This window comes from Pinus tabuliformis, chromosome X, assembly GCF_031772625.1.
Source record: "Pinus tabuliformis cultivar Carrire ecotype Pingquan chromosome X, CPIR1, whole genome shotgun sequence".
In the NCBI taxonomy this organism is placed as follows: Eukaryota; Viridiplantae; Streptophyta; class Pinopsida; order Pinales; family Pinaceae; genus Pinus; species Pinus tabuliformis.
The window spans coordinates 1,427,544,935-1,427,567,748 of NC_142308.1; positions in this window are offsets into that span (position 1 = coordinate 1,427,544,935).

The window sequence follows — 22,814 nt, forward strand, 5'->3', positions numbered from 1 at the left end:
TTGATCGAGACTCTATTAAAATGAGAATTTATATGTGTTTTGACAAATACTTAAATAATGGTCGGTTCTAAAATGTCTTTGAATTAGTGGCTAACACATACCGATTTTTGGTAATTTGTATCCTTCGATAATTTATTAGGGAGACCATACCTATGAGTAAATATTTAGATGTGATTAATTGTTTTTGAGGTGTATGATAAAAATGGTAAGATTATAGATACCGGTAAAAAAAATTGGACTTGGGAGGCTATTGGCTAGTCTCTTTTAATTTTACTATATTCTTTCACACGTGAAGAATGTCTTCTATATTCTTTCCTTAATACTAAATGAAATTTCTTTCTTGGAAATAAAAAAAGAATGAATAAATTTTAGAATGTATAAATTATCTTTGAAATGAAACAAGTCTTTCTCTCCTCATGAATGAGAAATGAACCAATTTTTCATTTTCATGAAAAAACAATTTATATGGCTGTGTGGTTAGAGGTAATATTGAAGGTTTGGTCATTCTCAATTATTATGGTAATTCCCATAACACTATGATGTTGAAATGTGTACATTGGATGAAAATAGCAACATTGAGTGAGTCTAATAAAATTTGGTATATATAGATACTTTGAATTTTGTATGGAACTAGTCTAACTTTTTTTTTGAAAAAATATACAAGGTAAATAAATATAGTTCTAAGAAAATAAATTGAGTGATGTGTGGTATAGATATAGAGATAAACACGACGAATCATAATTATTTTTAATACAGAAAATGAAACCGTTTCAATGTAATGGTTCTAGCTCAGACAAAATCATCGAAAAAACCTACATAGGAAGGAGAAATAATACAATTAGATAATACAAATCTAATTCCGCCTTATTAAGATTTTTTACCTTCTTAAGAATAAATTCATATATATTGAAATATTCAAGAGAATGTTTGGTGCATGATGAATATTTTCAATAAAATTCAATATAATATTATCAAGAATGAATACATATGACTACATCAACATAGGTCTATCTTAACCTTAGAATTATCTTGTGTAGTGAATAATCAAATTTCTTCAGGTGTAAATATTTCTCCAAGTTTGGAAATATAAAAAAAGAAAAAATTCAAATGATATGATCATGTTGGACACTTGATAGATCTCACACTAAGAAAAATCTTAATTTTTATTCTCAATTATTTATTATAGTGATCCTTTTTCAATTTTCTTTTATTATAGTCAATTATATCTCATTTTTATGGATGTCACTTTTTTGTTTTCTTGATTGAACTTATTAGGAAAACAAGATTCACGATCATTTTGGTTCAATTTATTGAGAATGAAGGAATCCATGAGAGAATATGGATCTAATTTGGTAAGCCTCTCCCCTCGCCCCTCTCTCTCTCTCTGTATTTATAGAGTAGATACAAAAGCCATGGAAAAAGTGTTAAAGGTGAAGCCAAATTTAGAAGTTGTTGTTCAATCATGGATCACCTTATCATGATTAATATCATTGCAAAGGAACTATAGATTTATAAAATCAATCCCCCATGTTGTCCCTTTTGTTTAAAAATGATTTTTGAAGTAGCTTTGAAGACTAAAATTTAGAAAATTATGGAAGAGATAAAATCGCCACTAAAAGTGAAAGTTATTATGATAACACTATATGAAAGTATTATTGAAAAATTTAGGAACACTAAGGAATAGCCAGAAGAAATTAATTCTAATATAGGAATTAAAAAATCATATACCCTATTTTTAGTAATGATGCATACAAAGAGGAACATGAAGAAGATGGGGACTTCTTCAACAAATGTAGAGCTAGAGTCATGTAGATGATGGTAACATCAAAGTTAACTACCACCTTTATAAAGGTTTACTCTAAAGGATATAAAAACCTCGTGCTACCTATAGGATACATTTTTTGCCTTATTAGAGAGGTTAAAAACTCCAACGTTGTGAGAAATATTTGTGTTGAAAATATAATTTGCAAATTACAATGGTATGTGTATTAATCCATATACAATGGTATGTGTATTAATCCATATACTATGTTTGATGATCGTGGTATGAGTGGATGCCACATAAATATCCATTATTCATGTATATGGGGATACCCACATATATACTATGATTAAGAGTCCATAATTTTCAAATCCATATCTCTATTTTTCGATTGAATGAGTCAAATTTAACCACTAGTTGGATATTAAGTTATGTTAAATACTAGGCGACTAGGAAAAGAAGGGGTTCCAATTTCTTCTATTGTATTTTGTTCCAGAGCTGTGTAAAAAAATTAAGAGTATATAAACAAAGAGAAAAACAAATGAGGTTGAAGTTTGGTAGTATCCATGAAAGTATTTTGTAGCTCCATAGGGAGTACTTCTTCCTTTGTATTTGCATTTTTCCTATACCATACAAAAGAGGGAAAGAAACACCTTTTAGCAGGGTTTTCATCAAAAAGGGTTTTCCAAATAAAAATGTATGTCTATTATGGATAGAATGTACATTTATTTAATGTTTCACATTTCCATCTATTTCGTATTAAGGATAAGACAATAAGTGAATAACAAAAATTACAAAGAAAAATTAACCTTCATACAAAAGACCTCAATAGTTTATTATATGTACAAGGAACTACTCTAGTGGAACATCCATGTCAATTTATAGATCATTAATTTAATATGTTAATATTTCATACCATTATCTATTTTGGTTACAATTCAATAGTTGTATCTAAAAGCTAGGGAGATCCTCGAAATAAAATTTTAATTCACTATAGGAGTAAGAATTCAAAGAGATCGCGAGGAAGTATATTGGAAGTGCTACAACCAAAACTATACATGTTTGGAAAAAAAAACAATTCATTGTGTCATTAAAATCCGTTAAGGGAATGTTGTTGTTTTAGTTGATGAAATATATACAAAGATAAACAAAAATATAAAGCATACTGAGTTTGACATAGGTGATATTTTCAAGAATAATATAATTATCATTTTGTGAGATGCTAATTAGGTGAGATCGAAACATTCCAAATACAAGAAATATACTTTTTTTAAGGAAAAGAGGTGAATATATATTTAAAAGTAGGGTTGCTTAGCTCAAGTTAAGGAATGAAAATACTAAATATTTTTTATAATTTTTCTAACCATTACACAAACACTAATGCCATCGGAGGATGAAAAATACAGAGGAGGTTGTTATTTGGAATTTGAAGGAATTTCCATATTGGGTGTGAAACATTTTAGTAATATCTAAAGAGAGATACCATGTGTTAACACTATGAATATTATTAAATTATATTCATACATCCCTTAATGGGGACAAAAGAGGGCAACAATCATCTGTATAATGTGACATCGAAGTACAAGTTATTTCCTATGCTTTCAACATTTAAAAAGGACAAAATTATTGGTTTTAATGGTTAGACGATTGAGTTATTTTCCAACCTCCTTGTGTTATTAGGTGATTACATATGGAGGGTACTAAAATAAAGTAGGAATTCTAGAAATTTTCCACGGATTGGTATCATTCAACTCAATAGCCATTACACTAATTCCATAGTTTTATACTCCTATCACTTTGACTACTATTAACCTATCTTTCTGTATAACTAGATTTAGAAGATCATATGAAAGGTGTTAGATATCAAATTAAAAACCTTCCTCTTCGATATGATTTACTTATAACAATTTTGACTTTTGGAAGGGAGAAAAATCCATGAAACTATTGGATTTGCACAAGAACGTGTTCACTCTATTATATCAAAAAATATGTCTATTATGCCACTAAAACTACATATTTATATGGTATATAATAGGACTTGTTGGTCATACTTGACAATTTAACTGATATAAATTGATTTCGAATTATGTGTTTAATTGGATAATGGGCTATTTTTCCATTTTTTCGTTTGTTGTACTTAATAATAAGAAATCCCCTTCAATTTCCACTCTAATGACAAGACTATGGAAACGATGCCTTTTGTTTGCCTATTTATTATTGTTAGTGGTAGAGGGGCTTAGTAGGTCCATTCAAGAAGAAAACAAAATAAAGGGATTATAGTTGGATGGGAATAACATCTTACTCATATTTTTTTTTAGATTATGTATTAATTTTTACGAAGGGTTCTCTAGTGGAAGGACATAATATTATAGTAGATTTTTCATGTGTATTACAATGCTAAGAAAATGGAAATAAGTTTACAAAGTCGTATAGTTAGTTTCAATAATATAAATCAGGAAATTCAATGCTTTTAAGGAAATCATTTCCATTCATAGGTTTGGATATGTATCTTGGTCATACATACTTTGGATTCTATCTGAAACCAAATGGATATAACAAACATTACTAGTATTGACTTATTGGAAAATTTAAGAGACAAATGCACCTGTAGTGTAATAGGTGGTTGTCTCAAGGTAGGGTATTGACTGCAAATAAGTTTACGTTTGATTACATTGTTTTGTAACAACACTACTTAATGTATATTCCTAAGGAGTTATTGACAATATAAGGAAAAACTAGTTTCAATTTCATCTAAGAAAGAAACATAGAATAGGGTCAGTATCATGTTATTAAATGGTGGACCCTTTCTTTTACAAAGAGTGAAGGGGTTAGGGGATCAAAATATTAAAATATTCATAATAACTTTGGTAGGTAAAAGTATTTGTAACATTAGAGAAAATAATTAGTATTTTCTAAATATTTATAAATCCCTCATTCCACTCTTGGAATATATTGGGAGTTATAGAAATATCATTAAAATTGTATTCAGTAACTATAAATACATGTTTTAATCCCTCCTCATTATTTGTTGATTTCTACATTGGCAATTCGATCATTCCAGGCTTATTTGTATAAGAATTGATGTACTATTATGCTATGGGAATGGTATTTTCTTACAAATACATGACTCAATTATTAAATAATTAATATGTATTTACATTAAAAATGTTTTGATAAGGATTCTATATCTATGTAGAATCATAGATGGTTGTAATCTAGTACATTGCACCTTCAAGGACATTTTACAAATTTATGGAATTCATATTTGGAGGAGTTGAAGAAGGGTAATATTCACATCAATGAGCTAGTGGCATGTCTAGGTTAGTCAATGAATAAGTTTGGGGGAACTTAATCAATACGTTGGGTTATATTGCATTGTCTTCTAGGGAAAGGCAAGACTCAAATTGGTGGTTTTATAACTTTGGAATATAAGATATCCCAAAGACATCTATCATAAACATGTGTCTAGCTTTAAGCAATATAGTAGTGACTTGTGAACTACTTTAGAAGTCACAAGTATAGGGTTCTAGTTACTACATTTTATATAAAAGTTGTGATGATACCATCCTACATATTGTCATATTATATCACTTTAACTGTTAGGTATGGATGAATATTGACAAAAAATATGATTTTGGACTGTTTTGTCCAGTTACAATGAATAACATCATGTATATATCTAATTATAGAGGTAACAACCGAAATCCATTCCAATAATTCAACTTTGGGTCATATGGATAGCGTATAGCACATTCGTATTTGAAAATAGAATCATCCCTTCATTTTATGTTTCTACTCATTTTGCTACTATGTTCAATCTCATGAGAAAATAACTACTACTTAACATCTAACACTCTTTTACATAAATAATACATTACTCCATGGTTTCTTTGATGGGGCCTATCAAGAAAATTATCTATTTTTATTTTTTTTAGGTGGGAGGATAGTATGTAGGAATAGGGGGAAAGGTGTGTGCTGGGGGGTGCGGTGATTCTATTTCCAAAGTATAAGCACTAATTATAGAAGAGATAAAATCGCCACTAAAAGTGAAGTTATTATGATAACACAATATGAAAGTATTATTGAAAAATTTAGGAACACTAAGCAATAGTCAGAAGAAATTAATTCTAATATAGGAATTAAAAAATCATATACCCTATACCTTTTCCTTTCTTCATATACTTTAACTATTTAGAGAGTTGTTTAGAAGGAACAAGTCACGTCACCTTGAATCTCATAGGTATAGTGATTGTGACACACTTGGTGTGATTTTCCCCATATTTTTTTAAATAAAATAATAATATGAACTATAAATGAATATATTTTTGTGTTATGGTCTTAAGAGTGGTACCAACGATCCGTGATCTAATAGGATAGAGGAAAGGTAAATGAAGGTTGGCTTAGGTAACACCTTTGACTAATTTTATTTTGCACATAATAAGAAAAAGGGAAAGAATCCAAGAGGAACATTTAGAGACACCCTTGAGAAATTATAAAAAGGAATTGCATAACAATGTTGGGGTTATATTTTCTCCTCATGGAAGCACCTGAGAAGTTTTGGAAAGAACTACAAAATGGAGGGAACGAAATTCCATGGGAAGCTAAATTGTGGCCTAGGGAGGCTGAAGAAATTCGAAGGAAAATGGGAATGAGTGATTTCGAAGAATTGGTTGAGAAGCCAATCAGGTTGCTTGCTAAAGAGCTGACAAACAACCTGAATTTATAAGTAAGCATTGTCCTCTTTGGGTTGAGTATGACCTCTTACTGAAATTATTGCAAAAAATCCCCTTCAATCATGGATCTGGCTCACTAGTGATTTTTGCAAGTGATTCTCGCCACAGTGAGTCTAACCTTCAGCGGAAAATCAAAGTCCCACCTTTAGTTTGGCAATTGGATTTATTGTATTTTTTGTATTTAGGAGAGCATTGTAAAGATAAATATTTCCTTATGAAATTTAATAAGTGGCTTCGAAAAATGTTACATGGATGTAAGAATGCTTGTATATCAAACTATGGGCTGAAATGCTTTAAATGTCTTATAGATTTATTGGAATGTTTTCATTCATAAGTAACTTAATCCCTTGCTTTTTTCACTGTATGTCATGTGGATATCATCTTTATGGTTGTAGTGTTGTAACTTGGCTAAATTAATAGCAAGGTTTTCCCTTTGTCTTGTGTTGAAATGAGAGGTTGGTTTCTCATAAGTGTACTTGTCAATATCTATTGATTTCCTATATAGTTCTCAGGTAAATGAATGAATCCTAGTATGTATTCATGATGTGGTTTTATGTTTATTATCAACCTAGGATTCTTGTAGATCTTCAAGCCACTATGAGCTTGAAATTGGCCAAATGGGCTTAGATATGAATGAAGGGACATATCTCTATCATGTTTATTATGCAGTTAAATATTGGCTATCAAACATGCTTTTATCACTACCAAGCTCATGAAATATAGTTTTTGTGCGTACATAAAACTATATATATATGCACATTTGTTTATATATATATATATATATATATATATATATATATATATATATATATATATATATATATAACAAAAAGGCCAAATCTAAAGAAACCTTAACAAGAATACCTTGAATCTTGTGTATGTGTGCATACTATAAGCTCAAGAGGGATAAATATAAGGATATTTACCACACTAAATATACACTCATATCGTTATGAGTGGAGGTTGAGCCTTGAGTCTTTAAGGCCCAACCCTTGAGTCACAACAGCCCACGTGTACAGGTGATGTAAGTAAGCACCGAGGGTAGGCTTGATCATATATTTTCATTTGCTGCGGATTGAAATTCATTTTTTTAGGGGTTAGAAGGTAAATTCCATGGTGGGCTATATGGTCAAGATCCATGACTAAGGGCACATAGGAAGGGGATTTCTAAGCCATTGGATGTTGAGGAAGTGTTAACATTTTTCACATGGCTCAGAATAATTACCCCATAAATTCTGAAGGGAGTCGAGGATAATGTTGGGAAACAATAAGTGTATCAAAATACCTTCATTTCACTCATTTTCACAGTTATCCTTACATAATTACACCACTATTTTGAAATAAAAATCCATCAAAGCTCTATAAATACTCAATAAGGTAAATGTATAATATTCTCTCAATTATATACATTTTTATTTGTAAATTTGATTTAATTTGCATGAGTTACATAGTTTGATACTTTCCAAAGCGAATCCAAGGTTTGTATAGATCCCATGAGATAAAATTCAAACATAGCACATACATGGATTTCCACCTATTGGTTGCAAGATGAAGAATCCTAGTTCATCATAACAATTGAAGCCAAACTTACGACCAAATAGTGACACGATGCATTTGAATACACAAGGCATCAAAATAGAGTATCAAGTGAGGTCTTTTCCTTATCAAGTGAGAAATATCACGAGCAATTTTAATGACAATTATGTGTTTCTCCCATAATTCAATTCCTTAGTAGAAAATCATTTGAATTAGAGTCTTAATAAAACTAGAAGTCTGAGATGTCATTTTTTAGGCCTATCCTTTAGCAATTAGATTCTCCCAGCAATTATTATAAAACTCTATAAAATGATTCACTGATAAGTGAACCAGAATGTTGGATATGCTCAATATTCTTGCATGTTATTATTACTTTTGAATACTATTGAAGTTCATGCACTGTTCAGTTAATACAATCCTTTTATATAGTTATCCCTTCATGATAATATTTGGTGTTTGATCAATAATGTCCTAAGTTTTTCATCTGTTGTGCACCTCAAGAGTAACCCCTGTTGTTTCATTTCAGCAAGATAGATTATTTTATTTAGTGACCAGTTTTTGTAAGGTTTAGATGCTCTATTTTGATTTGATTTATTTATGCATTGTATTTTCCTCATTTCATTCTTGTTATTTGTAGATATAAGAATTTAATTAAATCTCTAAAAATAAGAAAAACGATTTTTCTGGTTGCTTCTTGATTTTAGAATTTTACCTCAATATTCAATTAGTCTCTGATTTATAGATAATGCGCAGGCATGAATGAACTCAGAACATTTTACACGCACAAAAGTTTACTTCAATCTCATAGATAGATGATATTTCGATTGAACCTCTTAGTATAATATTTTTTTCATTTTTATAGAATAAGTTGTCTTTATTTTCTAGAATCATTTTTTCATTAGAAAAGGAGTTTTAACACTTTCTAGAACAATGTTTTCACTTGATTTTTCATAAAATATACATGATGCCTTTCATATAATAAATCCATCTTCATGCTCATTAGAATAGAATTTAAGATTTTTTTTCATATGATAGACTTCAAAAGAGAATATTAAAAGCTCTTGTAACATAGGTTTAGAATAAGCACTTTAAAATACTTCGTAGAAATAGAATAAGAATTTAGCATAGGAAGCTTATTACTTTCATAATATAGGAATATAGTTATATTTCATAGCAGAGGATAGATTTCATATAATATAATTGCATTTATTATTCATAGTGTAAAATTATACTTTGATTTTAAAGAGACTAAAATTTCAATGCTTTATAGTTTTGAATTTGTTTCTTTCAATAAATCCAATCTTATTTCCCTTCTAGGAAAAAATGTATTTTTTTCTTTTGTAGAATAAAAAAATATGTGTGCTCATTTTGGATATCATTTCATGACTATGATTTTATTTTAGTCTTGAAATTATCACCATGGTTAATTATCACATTCTTAAGAAGTTTACAGAAGTACTTGCATGGTTTTGTGCCTTATACCAATGCTACAAGTTAAGTGGTGTAGTATTACACACTTGGAATAAGTGTGTATGACATTGTTTATGTGATATGAGTGGTTGGGAAATCCCACTGTTTCTTGCACTGGATTGCATGGCTTCCATCAAATTGAATGTGTGTGTGTGTCTATATATATATATATATATATATGGTAAGAACCTTGGTCGAGGATGTAGAATTGACCATTTATGTATGCTGGTTTTCGTTATTAATGGTTTCCTTTATCTGTTCTTCTCATCAGTGAGTGGTTAATACCTTCCTAGTTCAGGGAATGGTGTGTAGCATATCGGAATGGCTAGTTGAAGCCTGTAATTGATGTTATCTCGACATGAGATAAGGTATCCACACCCAATACTTTCTTATCTCACGCTATCTAGATTAAGGACTTATGACTATATTTGAGGGTCATGGGTTTTAATGATTGCTTGTTTTTGCACGTGGGTGTTGGTTGTAGTACCGTAGTTGTTAGTTATATATCTATGCCTCACTTGTTTAAGTGGGTTGTATTTGTAACACTATGGTTGATAAATATGGGTTGATTTCAAACTATATTGTGGCTGATAGTCTTGGAAACAAACTGATTTTAATTTTATGATGCTTGTCTTCGTAAAAATATTGATTTTTAATTTGATGATGTTAGTCGTATTAGATGGTTGATTGCAAAAAATTTTAGACAGGCTAACATTATTTTCTTGATTCTTGGAACACTTGACTAACATGAATCTAAGACATGTGAACAAGGAGCTTGTTGTGCATTGATAAACCACTCACAGAGTTCTTGACACAACTAATAAACCATCTGTAATGAAATGATTGTGTCGAATTACCACATGGTGCTTGAAAGGAGGCTAATAAGCTATCTTGAATGAAGTTTCGATAAGGTTCTTTCCAAGGAGGATGATAAACTGCCTAGGGCACTTGATCTCGTTTGGTAAGACACTCATAGGGTGCTTGACACAATTGATAAAACCCTTGTAATGGAAATATTATGTGGAATTTTCTAGAAGGTACTTGGAAAGGAGGCTGAGAAACCACCCAAGATGCTTGTATTATAAGCCACTGAAAGAGTGCTTGACATAGTTGATAAACCAACTATAATGGAAATACTATGTGGAAGTTTCCACAAGGGGTTTGTCAGGGAGGTTGATAAAGCACTCTCATAGAGCTTTCCATGACTGATAAACCACCTATAATAAAATGAATGTGTGGAATTACCATGTGTTGTTTGTTGAGGAGGTCGATAAACCACCCAAGGTGCTTACTGTTGGGTTGATAAAACACTCTCAGAGTTCTTTGCATAGTTGATAAACCACTTGTGATAAAAATACCATGTCAGCAGTATGAAAACAAAATTTTATTTTCCATGATTAGGTAATGCACCAAAATTATTTAATGGGTTCCAGGTTGTGTGGAACAGTTTTGGGAAATAGGGCATGAATGACCCATTGTTGATATTTATTCTCCTGATAATGGTGGTGACCTTGAGTGAAGAAATGGCGAGGGTTGAAAAATGATATCATGTGAGAAACATGGATGAGGACATGCTGAGTGAAATGAAGTATTGAATATTGCAACAACATAGTGTTGATGATGGTAGTAAGGTAAAAGGGTAAAAAAAAGGGAATTGGGTTCGAATTCCTTTGACTAAGTTTGGAAACTATTGTTTTCAAATTAATTCACTCTTTGCATGAATACCGGGTGATTTTAGGAACCATAAACACTATATGGCATGTGAATGTGCTATATTTCATGAAATGTGAATAATGAAATGAATGTATATCTTATTCCATTTCACTTGGAAAATTATAGTTGGAAATCATTCTTATGCAAAAAGGATTGGTTCTTCTCATAAATATATGATGAATATATGAAATGCATGTTTGGTATAAAATGATGAGGTTATCTAACGAGATCCGCTATCATTTAAAGGATCGATTAATCCCCTATCGACGGTTGGATTTTATTCTTATGGAAGAATAGGATATTTACTGGAAATACTTACAAAGAAAAGGGAATTAAATTTCATGGGAAGCTAAATTGTGTCCTGAAAAATTCCAAGAAATTTTGAGGAAAATGGAAATGAGTTCTTTCCAAGAATTGGTTGAGAAACCATTGAGGGTGTTTTCTAAAGAGCTAATAAAACACCTAATATTATATGTAATATTTGTCCTCTTTGAGTTAACTATGACCTCCAACTGAATCTATTGAAGAAATTCTTCTCAGATTGTTGATTTGGCTTGGGGGTGACTACTCCAAGTGATTCTAGATATTGTGAGTTTAAGGTTGGGTGGAAAACTGAAGTCCCATCTTTAATTTGGCCATTGGATTGATTGTGTTTTCATGTATTTAGCTGAGGTTTGTCATGTTAAAGATTTCCTTGTGAGATTTAATGTATTGCTCTGAAAAATGTTGCATGGAAGTAGGAATGCTAATATATGTAACTATTCGTTGAAATGCTTTGAATATCCTATAGCTTTATATGAAATATTTGTTAGCTCTTGATTTCCATCATTTGTTATCATACTTATTCCATAATTTTACTTTTCTTTATCGTTATATTTCAATCATATTTTTCACGTTTCACCACTTTTTCACACCAAGGTAAATTAATTATGTCTTTTGATTTTTAGAGTTTATAGTAAAATTTGAGCATTAAAATATTTTTTTGGAAGACATAAAATTTCATGTAATGGATTTATTCAAGTTGTCTGTGTGGGACACCTGGGGACAAAATAAAGGTATATTTAGAAACTACAAGAACCAAGCACGGAGGGACTCTTATTGGCTCACTCCAAATCAATTAGAATAGGCTCATTCAATGTTGGTCAAATTTGAACAGACACATAGGAAATCCCCTAATTTAGGAGCAGTTTTAGGATTTTGTGGGATTTTCTCATACTTTGTGTAATAGTAGGATGAGCTCAACCTTATGAAATTCAATATGAATCATGTTAGTTTTTACAACAATTATAGCTCATATTGTTATATTCTTATCCTATTTAAGCAAAGCTACCAAGCAACTATGGATATACATTGTGACTATTATTTTCTGAATTCAAGTTGAGACTTGTCTTCTTTTTTCTTGTGCATACATTTGTGTGTGATGTGAATGGATATTTGTTGTAGTTGCTTGTCTTAAGATGTACCAACAAACGTGGAGGGCCCCCATTCTGAGCTAAGTATATTATTGTTAAATTATGTGCATAAATGTATGATAGCATTTTTATTTTCTGTGTCGATATTGTGAATATTTCTTGTATAAACTAACTTGCTTGTCATGATTATTGAGATAGTGGAAATGATTTCTCTTAAATGATTAGTTTCAATAAGGAAGGAAAAACTAGGTCTCTAAGTTAGAGCCTCTTCTTTGTTTAATAAGATTGAATTGAAGTTAGTATTTATGCATTCATTTCTTCCTACTTTCTTGAATTAAATGCTTCATGATTTGGTAACTTAGATGAGGGAGATTTGTTTTATTGAATGAATAGAAATGATAAGGAAGGATAACCATGACATTTGAGACAAGAGCCTCTTCCTTGTTAATTAGAATTGAATAAAATCACTATTCACTTTTTCATATGCTTCATATATTATATTTTCTATGATTTATTCATATTCAGGAATTCACACTTGTAGCTTTTCATTTTGAGGCCCTAATATGCATTTCATTATTTTTGAGTATCTAAGCAATTTCTTTCTAAACTAGCTAGATCTAAGATCCATATACTTTGGTGTGTTTCTAAGCTTACGAACCTGAATTGAGATTGAAATACATGATGTAATTTATCCCAATAAATTAGACTAACATTTTTGGCACTATTGTCGCGAAAGCACACTTAGATAGAACTAGTTAGGAATTTGGAAGAAAAAACTTTTAACTATGGTTATTCATGCTTAGACATAGAAATTAGGAAGGTAGATCCCCAAAGAAAAACCCTCAACCAATAACAAAAATTAACTAACTATAAAATCCATTTGCAAAACAAGATCTACAAAACATGATGTTAAGAAGGTCATTTAGAGAAGAAGGGTATTCCACGAGAAGGATCTTCTTAAATCCTTGCTCATAATTTATAATGGTCACTAGGGATGAATCTTAATTTCGAAATATAGAAGAGAAATAAAGAATTCATGAAGATGATCCACAAAAAGAGAACCTAGAAGCTTCTTCTAGTTATATTTGGAAGGAGATCAATCAGTTATGGATCACATGCAATGAAGTTCAAACAATAGAGCTAGAAATTGAAGAATATCTAGCATATGTATCACAAGATCCCTTCTACATTCATGATTTTGAACACATTACACAAGAAGAACTTTGTGATGTGACAATTAAAGAGAACCAAGAAAATAAAGACCATTTAAAACTCGCTTTCAACTAGTCATTAGGCCACAACACCACTCGATTTTTCAACATTCCTTAGCATCAAATATTTATAATCAACTAACTTTCCATGTCCAAACATTCATTAAGGTATGTTTTTCAAACTTTGATATGAGTCTACTTATGATCTTGCTACGCAAACAGATGCATTGAAAATTCTCTTATACTTGAGAGAATAAATTATTTTTCTACAATAGATTAGGATATAAGAGAAAAAATAAATAAATAGGTAGAATGAGTTCACAATAAGACTCTCATAGTAATTTCGGTTCAAACTCTAATGAATAATTCTTCAAATCATTATTCAATACTCATTTGGAAGGATTCTATGGAAAAATGTTGTAAGAGCAATCATATTTTCAGTAACACGAAAGGATCATTTTCGAGACATGTTTTTAATAAACAAATAATATCTTGAAACATAGTTTTTAACCCATTTTGAATTTTTCAATTTGGATTACAAATGAAAAAAAAATGGTCAAAATGAAAACTAGATCTCAAGATAAATTTTGAAGACAGAGTTAGTACAATCTTGGTTCGAGGGGTCTAATGGAAACATCTTTTCATGATATTTATAGGGATGGTAGTGCTTGGAATATACTTTCCAAAAAAAATTGAATCACCTCAATCCAACATCATATGAAAAACGTATTCTCATAATACTAATGGCTTGTCGAAAAATATGCTTGGTGACAATTTTAAGTCTTGAATGTTCATTGGAACATTTCACATACCAAAATAATATTATTTTCAAACCTATTTCTAATGGAGATATTTATTAAATCATATTTTATGCACAATTTGAATCATCTCATTTGAAGGCAAGGTGAAAAGGTTACGCTACATTTAGTGGATGCATGTCTTAAAATCAGCATAGTGAAACTTTGCCTCCTAGGTCTATTCATCAGAAATTTTGTGATATGAAACCTAAGGGTTTTAAAAAATTATTTCTAGTGGACATCAAAAAATAAATCTACTCTAATCTCCAAGTAGAATCGCATCGATCTGATATTTAAGGAAAATGTTACACTCCAAATAGTGACTATTGGTCTAGTAAAAGATTCACAAGCAGCTCAATCAAACATGGTATTCTTCACCATTTTTAGCATAACATTTTAAACCATTTTTAAGACATTTTTAGATTGAAAATATACATATGAATTCACTTTAACTTGGATTTTTAATCATTCTAATTGGACATAAAAGTAATATTGTGTGAACAAAATATTGTTGGAAGGTCTAGGTTGGCCACCATTCCTCAACGAGTAAACAAATGCATTTCTTCGTCTATCTTTGGATTTGGTTTTCAAGCACTGGTTGTAATTATTTTACAATTTCTTGAAGGAAGAGAGGCTATACACCTGTATTCCTTCATCATTTTATATTCTATTGTAGGAAAGTGTTATGTTTTGCAGGTCCAAGGAAGATTTAAGGAGTCAACTCTATGGACGAAGGGTTTTCAAAGTCCAGTTTTAAAAATTCATATTTCAGAATATGAATACAAAAATTTAAGTTAAGTCAAAGTTAAAATTTACCTGATGTTGAGTTAATCCAAAGAAAATAAAAATTCTTAATTTTGGCTTGTAGTTGCTAACCAATGACACCAAGAAACTTACAATATGGATTGAGATAAAGGAAAAAGGCATGAAGCCAATCATCAAAAGGGGAATTCAAGTTTTATACCATTCTAGCTCAGATACATTACCAATGAATCATTTCATAAGATATATTGTTCATGATGTCATCCATCATCGATATTGTATGTTAAGCTTCAGAATCAAGCATGTTGAAGGCTAGACCTTCCATCTACTACTAGATCATGACTTCAACCTATTTTACTTCCACAAGATTTCCATACCTCCCTACTCCATTATACCTCACTTCCATAAAGAAAAGAAAAAATAAAAGAAAAAGGAAGAAATAATAATGAGGTTTGGTTGTGAAAATTTAGGCTCCTCGTATAAATACAAACCTGAATTCATATTGGAAAACCAAGATAATTGGATAATATGAATTCCCAAAACAATAATTTTTGTTCATTTTATCATTATGCATAGATTTTCTAGTTATTTTTAATAAACTATGTCATCTTACTCTCTGCAAAAGAAATCCTCCAATTTGAAAATTTGAGGACAAGTATCAGAATAAGCAAGGGGGAAGAAAGAGGAAAGCAAGTGCATTTCTAAAATGCCTTGTCCTTTTCAAATCGAGGTTAGAAAAGTACTCATTCAACATGGAAGAAATTGGAATTGTGAAGCTCAAAAGTATCAGAAGGGACCTGCATATGAGAATAGTTTACTTCACAGAGGGACCAGAAGCCCAAGTTTGAAAAGTATCAGAAGGGACCTGAATACGAGAATAGTTTACCTCACTTAGGGTCTTGAAGTTAAAGTTTGAAAAATATCAAAAGGAGCCTGAAACAAAGGAAAGAAGATTTCATCTCAAGTATCATGAGCTTCAATATCAACTATGGGAGTTGTTGGAAAGCCCACTTCATTGCATGAATTGATCAAAGTAATTGTTAGGAAGTACTATAGGTAAAAACCAATTTATCTTAATGCTTTCTATTTTGAAAAAACTCTTGTAATTAGACGATTAGTTAACCTTGGTGCATAGAGTGTCAAACCCTTCATTTCCAAAACCTTGCATACTATCTTTTACCTTACCATTTATCTTTCTACCTTCATTTCCGTTCAGAATCAAATAGACAACCTCGTTTCCTACAAAGCGAATTTCAACATGATTGTAGAAACAAAGAGGAAAATATTTTCTCCAAACCTGGGCTAGTACAAAAAATAGAGTGAGTTGTAATAAGGATTGAATCAGACTATTATTTGAAGGAAGGTAGCTACAATGCACTTATAACTTATCACTTATGAGTTAATGCACTTATGACTAAGGCAAGCTATGAAGTCAAGGAAACAAAGAGGGTATAGGAAGAAAGAAGGCTCTAAAATGACCTTCAAATGTTGATGTCAAAGACAATCATCAAAGAAAACATATGAAGGATGTAATCTTGATGATTGTAAAGTGAGATTTAGAACATGATTGTACCGTCAAATTTAGAAGACAATTGTATAGTGAGATTTAGAAGAAGGTCAAACAAATCATGAAACCTTCAAACCTTTTAACAAGTGATATGACAAAGAAATAATATGCAAAGTCATTTGAATAAGGTCTAATCGAATATGTTCAAGGCTTGTACAAACAAATGATGCATACAAATTAAATCCTAAAAGGTTGAAATCATGGAATATAAATCCTATATCAAGTGATTGAAAACTACATGAGGGTGATAAGTGTATTCAACAAGTCACATGGAGTAATAAGTATATTCAATAAGGCTATATGGGGTAATAATTATATTCAACATGGCCACACCTCTGGAGTACGAGAACTCATTTAAAAGCTATTTGATATGAAAAGGAAAGAAGAGACGAAAGGTTGAAAAATAAAAGAAGAAAATATATAGTTATAGGAAATATAACAAAATCAAAAGAGTGATTTGTTATAAACAGAGAGTGAATTCTAACCAAACGCTCAAGGAAGAAGGCTCAACATTAAGGCTCAGTAACATCAAAGGAAGACACTAAGGCTTAAAATTAGAAGTGAAGCTTAGAGCTGCAGCTAGGAGGTGAGGTAAGAAGCGCAAACCCTAAGTTAAAATCGATTTTATAGTCGTGAAAAGAAAAAAAATCATTGAATGAGTTGACTAGGGAGTAAAACCAATTACGACATATTTTTATAAAGATATTCTGAAGAATTTAGTAAGATATCCAAAAGACTTTGATTTTACATAAGAAAATCCTGCAAATCTCGAAGTTTCTAAGGAGATTGAGTTGAGTTGAGATTGAAATCGTGTGATTAAGTGGAGTTAACAGGTCGAACAACTGGTTGGAAGCATATGCAGGTAAAAAATCCAACCTGTTAGGGTCCTATTAAATAGGTAATAAGAGTCTATGTGCTCATTTATCTATTTTGAGAATATACTTATGAAACTCAGCACATGAGTCACTAGGTGTTATATCCTAAAGTTTCACTTGTGAAGGAAGTCATTCAGTCCTTGAAATTATGTGGTGAAATCATTATTAGGTTGGAAATAATTTTTTATTATCAAGCTTCTATAAATTATGTAGCAGGTATTTTCATAATAAAGTACTCAGAAGCAACTTTCCAACTAGCTATAGAACTCCTCAAACTGATTTCTAAGTCAAAATTTAGATCAAGTTGAAGTTCCCCTTTCAAAACCCACAAAACAATTGAAAATGCCTAAGTATTGAAGTACCACATCTCAGAGGTTTCGGAGAGAGAAAGCAATGGACAGTAGAGAAAAATTAGTGATTAATGATTGTTGGGATCACAATCAGTAATCAGAGGTTACAAATCCCACATCCTGGAGGTCTATGGTCAGTTGGTCATTGGAATGGTTGGCAATCGAGGATTTGCAATGGACGTAAGGTGGTCATGTTTTCAAAGTGACGGGAATGGCCCACATTGTTAAGATCCCAAGGAAGGCCAAACAACTTTTATGACGCAATTGCTCCCAAAACTAGGCAAGGTCAGACCTTTTCTCTCTCCTCCCAAAGGGATGTGTGTTAGCAAGAGATTGGATCCAGTAAAGGATGTGTGGCAAACATCAGTTGGATCCGGTAATGGACGCATGGTAGTCAACAATTATTTCTACTAAGGGCCACTTGGAGGATAACATCATCAATGATGTGGTTGTATGGTGGACACGCGACAGGTGGATTTGGCATTTTCAGTGGTCAGAAGGGGCCAAAAAGTGGTGACATGTGTAACCAGTCACAAGTTAACACATGGCAGAGGATGACATCACAGATCAGCAATCGAAGTTCATTAGATGTATCTTTTGTGTTGAAAGTGAAACCTTCAATTTGAAAATATTAGTAAAGGGGGCTCTGATAAGAGGACTAGACTGTGGTCATGTGAAGAGCACAGCACTGGGCACTAAGCATAAAGGCTGATCGATGTTCGGTGATTAGAGGAGTAGTGTTGTGTACCAAGTTGAAATTTCCAATTAGAAATTGTCGCGAGAGGAGCTATGAGGTGGGCCTAGCCCATGTTTATGAATAATTCAAAGAGTTAGGAACTATTGGCATAAGAATCCAGGCTCGTATACCATGGTCCCTTGCAGCCAAAGGGTTTAACATATAAAAAGGCTTTAACCCTAAGTCTCCACCAAAGCCGCAAGAGTTGGGTACATCGTAGAGTTTCACACCCCACATAGTTTAAAGTGGCACACAAAGAAAACCTCCAATTGGAAGCTATGACATTAAAAATGGCCTAGTTACATATATGTTGTGGTCCCATGCATTACACATGAGAACTATGATAATGGGGCAATGTTACAAAGAATCGACCCCTATTGACAGCATAGAGGGCTTAACCGTGGAAGGATGGGCTTATATATATTCTATGGTTTTGATTATTCTGATAAATGTCCAAATAAGCCATCAAAAAGATTTTAACAACGTGGCAACTAGTTCGATATTTTTTGAAAAATATTAGTAAAACAATAAAGGGAAGACTTCTCTGATAGATGATGCATAGATGTTAATAGGCATAGGGTCGACAACTATTGAATCATGGAAAAAAGGAGAATAGAATGTTATTAATGGATAGTGTTGAAAAATAGCTACAAACACTCAGATTTTGAGAAAGAGGATCGGTATTGAAAAGATAATTTCCCATTGTTATGGCTCAAAGTTTTCAGAAGAAACAAATGAGAAAGAAGAAGCAGCTACAGAGGGACCTATTTTGATAAGCATGAATTCTTAATTCGTAAAGCAAACTCTTCTACTTTCAAGGAAGCAATTCACTAGCCTTTTGTTGCCTTAATAAAAGAATATTTTGTATAGTTATTATAAGACATATATAATCTCTTAGAGAATCTTTACATTCATGAATTTGAGAGATATTTAATTTATTTATGTTATTGTAATTAAGTCATAGTTATTATTTTGCAAAATTGTTATGTTAATCATTATTTAAACAACTTATGAATATGTAATAAGGGTTGGAACTTGTATGAATAAAAGAGCTATATTTTGATGTAAGTTGTGCGTTGTATTGAAAGGGATCAATTTGCAGTAATACAAAGAGCTTTCTTCTAGGATTCCCATGTCAAGAAATTGGTGATGCACTATATCTTGTGAAATATTTTTTTCCATCAGTTTTCCGTATCTTTTCTATTTTTATTGTTTCAGGAAGATTAAGGGTCGAATTTTCTTAATTGTTCTCTTTTGCGGATTTTAAACAATATCAATGTTTTTTGTCTGATGTTAAATATATAATTCATCTTGGTATGTTGTATATTTAATTGAAGCTTAGTCATATTCATCTTTTTCATTCCAAGGACACTCTATAAGATCTAAAAGCTTGCCTATCTTTCCCTGTTACAGATGTTCCGTTATTTTGTCACTGAATTCCTCAAGTTTCATGAATCCATGCCCAATGGAATTTCCCTGCATATATCAACCAAACCTTTGAAAAATCCCACCTCAATCTTTCATAACTAGTCTAATATCTAGAACATAAATTCAAATCAGATAGAGAGATCCCTCTCTAAAGTTGGAAGGGCTATATCCCATCTTTAAAAGTCCTTTTGTGTTTACCTCTGGGTTTCTCTCCTCGGCCAAGGGAAATTATAGAGTGATAACATTCCGACAACCATATTGGGGAACGATCTTAAGAAACAAAAGATTTCCCTAGTAATATCGATTTTGAAGCTGGAAAGCTATTTCCTGTGGGTGATAGAGAAATAGAAACTTTTTAGGTTGAATTTCCACCAAAAATATGTATACATTTTTTTGTTGTTTATAAACTTTTTGAAGATCTACGCCCTAAGGGAATTCACACCAGATTTCTTCCAGATCCTAACCCATACAAAACTGTAGATAACCCCAAGAAGTTGATTAAAAAGAAGAGTTTCATAGAAATTGCACCTAGTAGTAGTCCTCTACCAAGAGATAATTCCCTTCCAGAAAGGTTGATAAAAACTGAAGATATTGAATTTGACCTACATTTCGGGAAGACCATTTTTAGAACCAAATCAGAAAGCTTTGTCCCTGAAAAAGTTGTTGATAAGTCTAAATTGAGACCTTTCATCTTAGTACAAAAACCTGTTCATTCAAAATATGATGGAGACCTTTTATAATAGTATGAAAAGCTTGAAGGCCTGGTGACTAAACTAAATAAAGCTGCTAAAGAAACTTTAGATAATCAACCTTCTATTGTTTTATCTTCTACTTCACCTTTGACCTCTTCTGTAGTCTATCCTTCCACCACTATTCCTATTTCATCTACCATCCAGGTTCCATCTATACCAACTTAGCAAGCCATAGTTTCATTTTTGTTACCACCTCTAACATCCACATCAACTACAGTTTCATCTTCTTCCCATTTACCAGTCATGCAAGCTCTCTATGCCCCTCTTGTTTTACTAGGATAGCTCCATGCCATGCCACATGATTATTAGAGTCGTATACCTCAATTTTATAGCATTGGGCCAATCACAACACAATAGCATAGAGAAATGATGAATGACTATTCAGATTTACAAGAACTTGAAAAAGATGATGTGAAAATGAGTCTCTTTGCACAATGTTTGAAAGGAGAAGTTAAGAAATGGTTTAGGGAATTTCCAGCAACTAGTATTGCAAATCTCCCACAATTTCATCAAAGGTTTCTCACAATGTGGGAAGTAAATAAGAATCCTCTTCAAATCTTGGTTGAATATGAGAGTATAAAGAGAGCTCCTAGTGAAGGAGTTCAAGATTATTGCACTAGATTCAATAATGTTTACAATTCTATTCCATCAACAATACAACCTCCACCAGGGCTAACCTTGATCAAATATCGAGATGGTTTTGATGCAGATATGACTTAACAAATGAGGGAGAGAAATCCCACTACCTATTGTACCAGATGCAACACCCTCAAAAATTTATCTTGCATCCAAATTTGAGAGCCTTCCTCGGTTCTTCCCCTCGATGGTTGCAAACCCTCGGGCCTATCACATGAACTCTTGCTGAGTCTTCACACCCTCTTCCTTGATTGACCACTAGTCGTATTTTGGCATGTTAATTGATATGTCTTACTTGCAAGTTTGTTCTGGAAATTTTGAAGGTTTCTCTTTGTGTGCAGAGTTTTTTTCTCTTTGTCAACAGTGGTCGTACTCACACAGAAAGTTGCATACACTTTCACGCAAGTATCATCATAGTTGTTCGAAGACATATCTCAAATATTGAACTTCTCGCTCTTAACCCTTCAGACAGTCTCACTGAGAACATGTTTGTCTTATTGGTTTTAGGTGTCTTGTCATTGAGTCATGCTAAGTGTGTGATCACAATGTAATGTATGCACAAGTCCAATTGCTTTCACAGAGTAATTTTTCTTGAAAATTTGTCGACCAGACAACCCTCCTTCAACCGAACCCCGATCTCAGTGACCTTGCATTGTTGCCCAGAACTGTGCAGAGCTTGAGGCTATCCTCCAGGCAGCATTCACTACATACTTCCATAAATCAGGTAGCTAACCGCATCCCAGAACTGCATTGAATTTCTCCCACAAGATCACCCATCAAGCATCCTTTTGGCCAACAAGAAAAAATGACTTGTGCTGTGACCTAGGGGTGCATTGATCCCTAAAACTGTGTAGAACTTGTCCATCATGATTGCCTTGCACTACCTGTAGAAACTGCACAGACATGTTGGCCAAGCCTCTGCGACCTATGGCTGCACTATCCCAGGCAATTACATAGATTACACAGGCAGGCTTACCTGTTGGCCACCTCTGTTGTCTCTTAGAAAATTGTGCATATTTATCTATCAGCTGCCCTTCTGCTCGGCTCTGAAATTAGCCCAGAAATTTTGTAGTT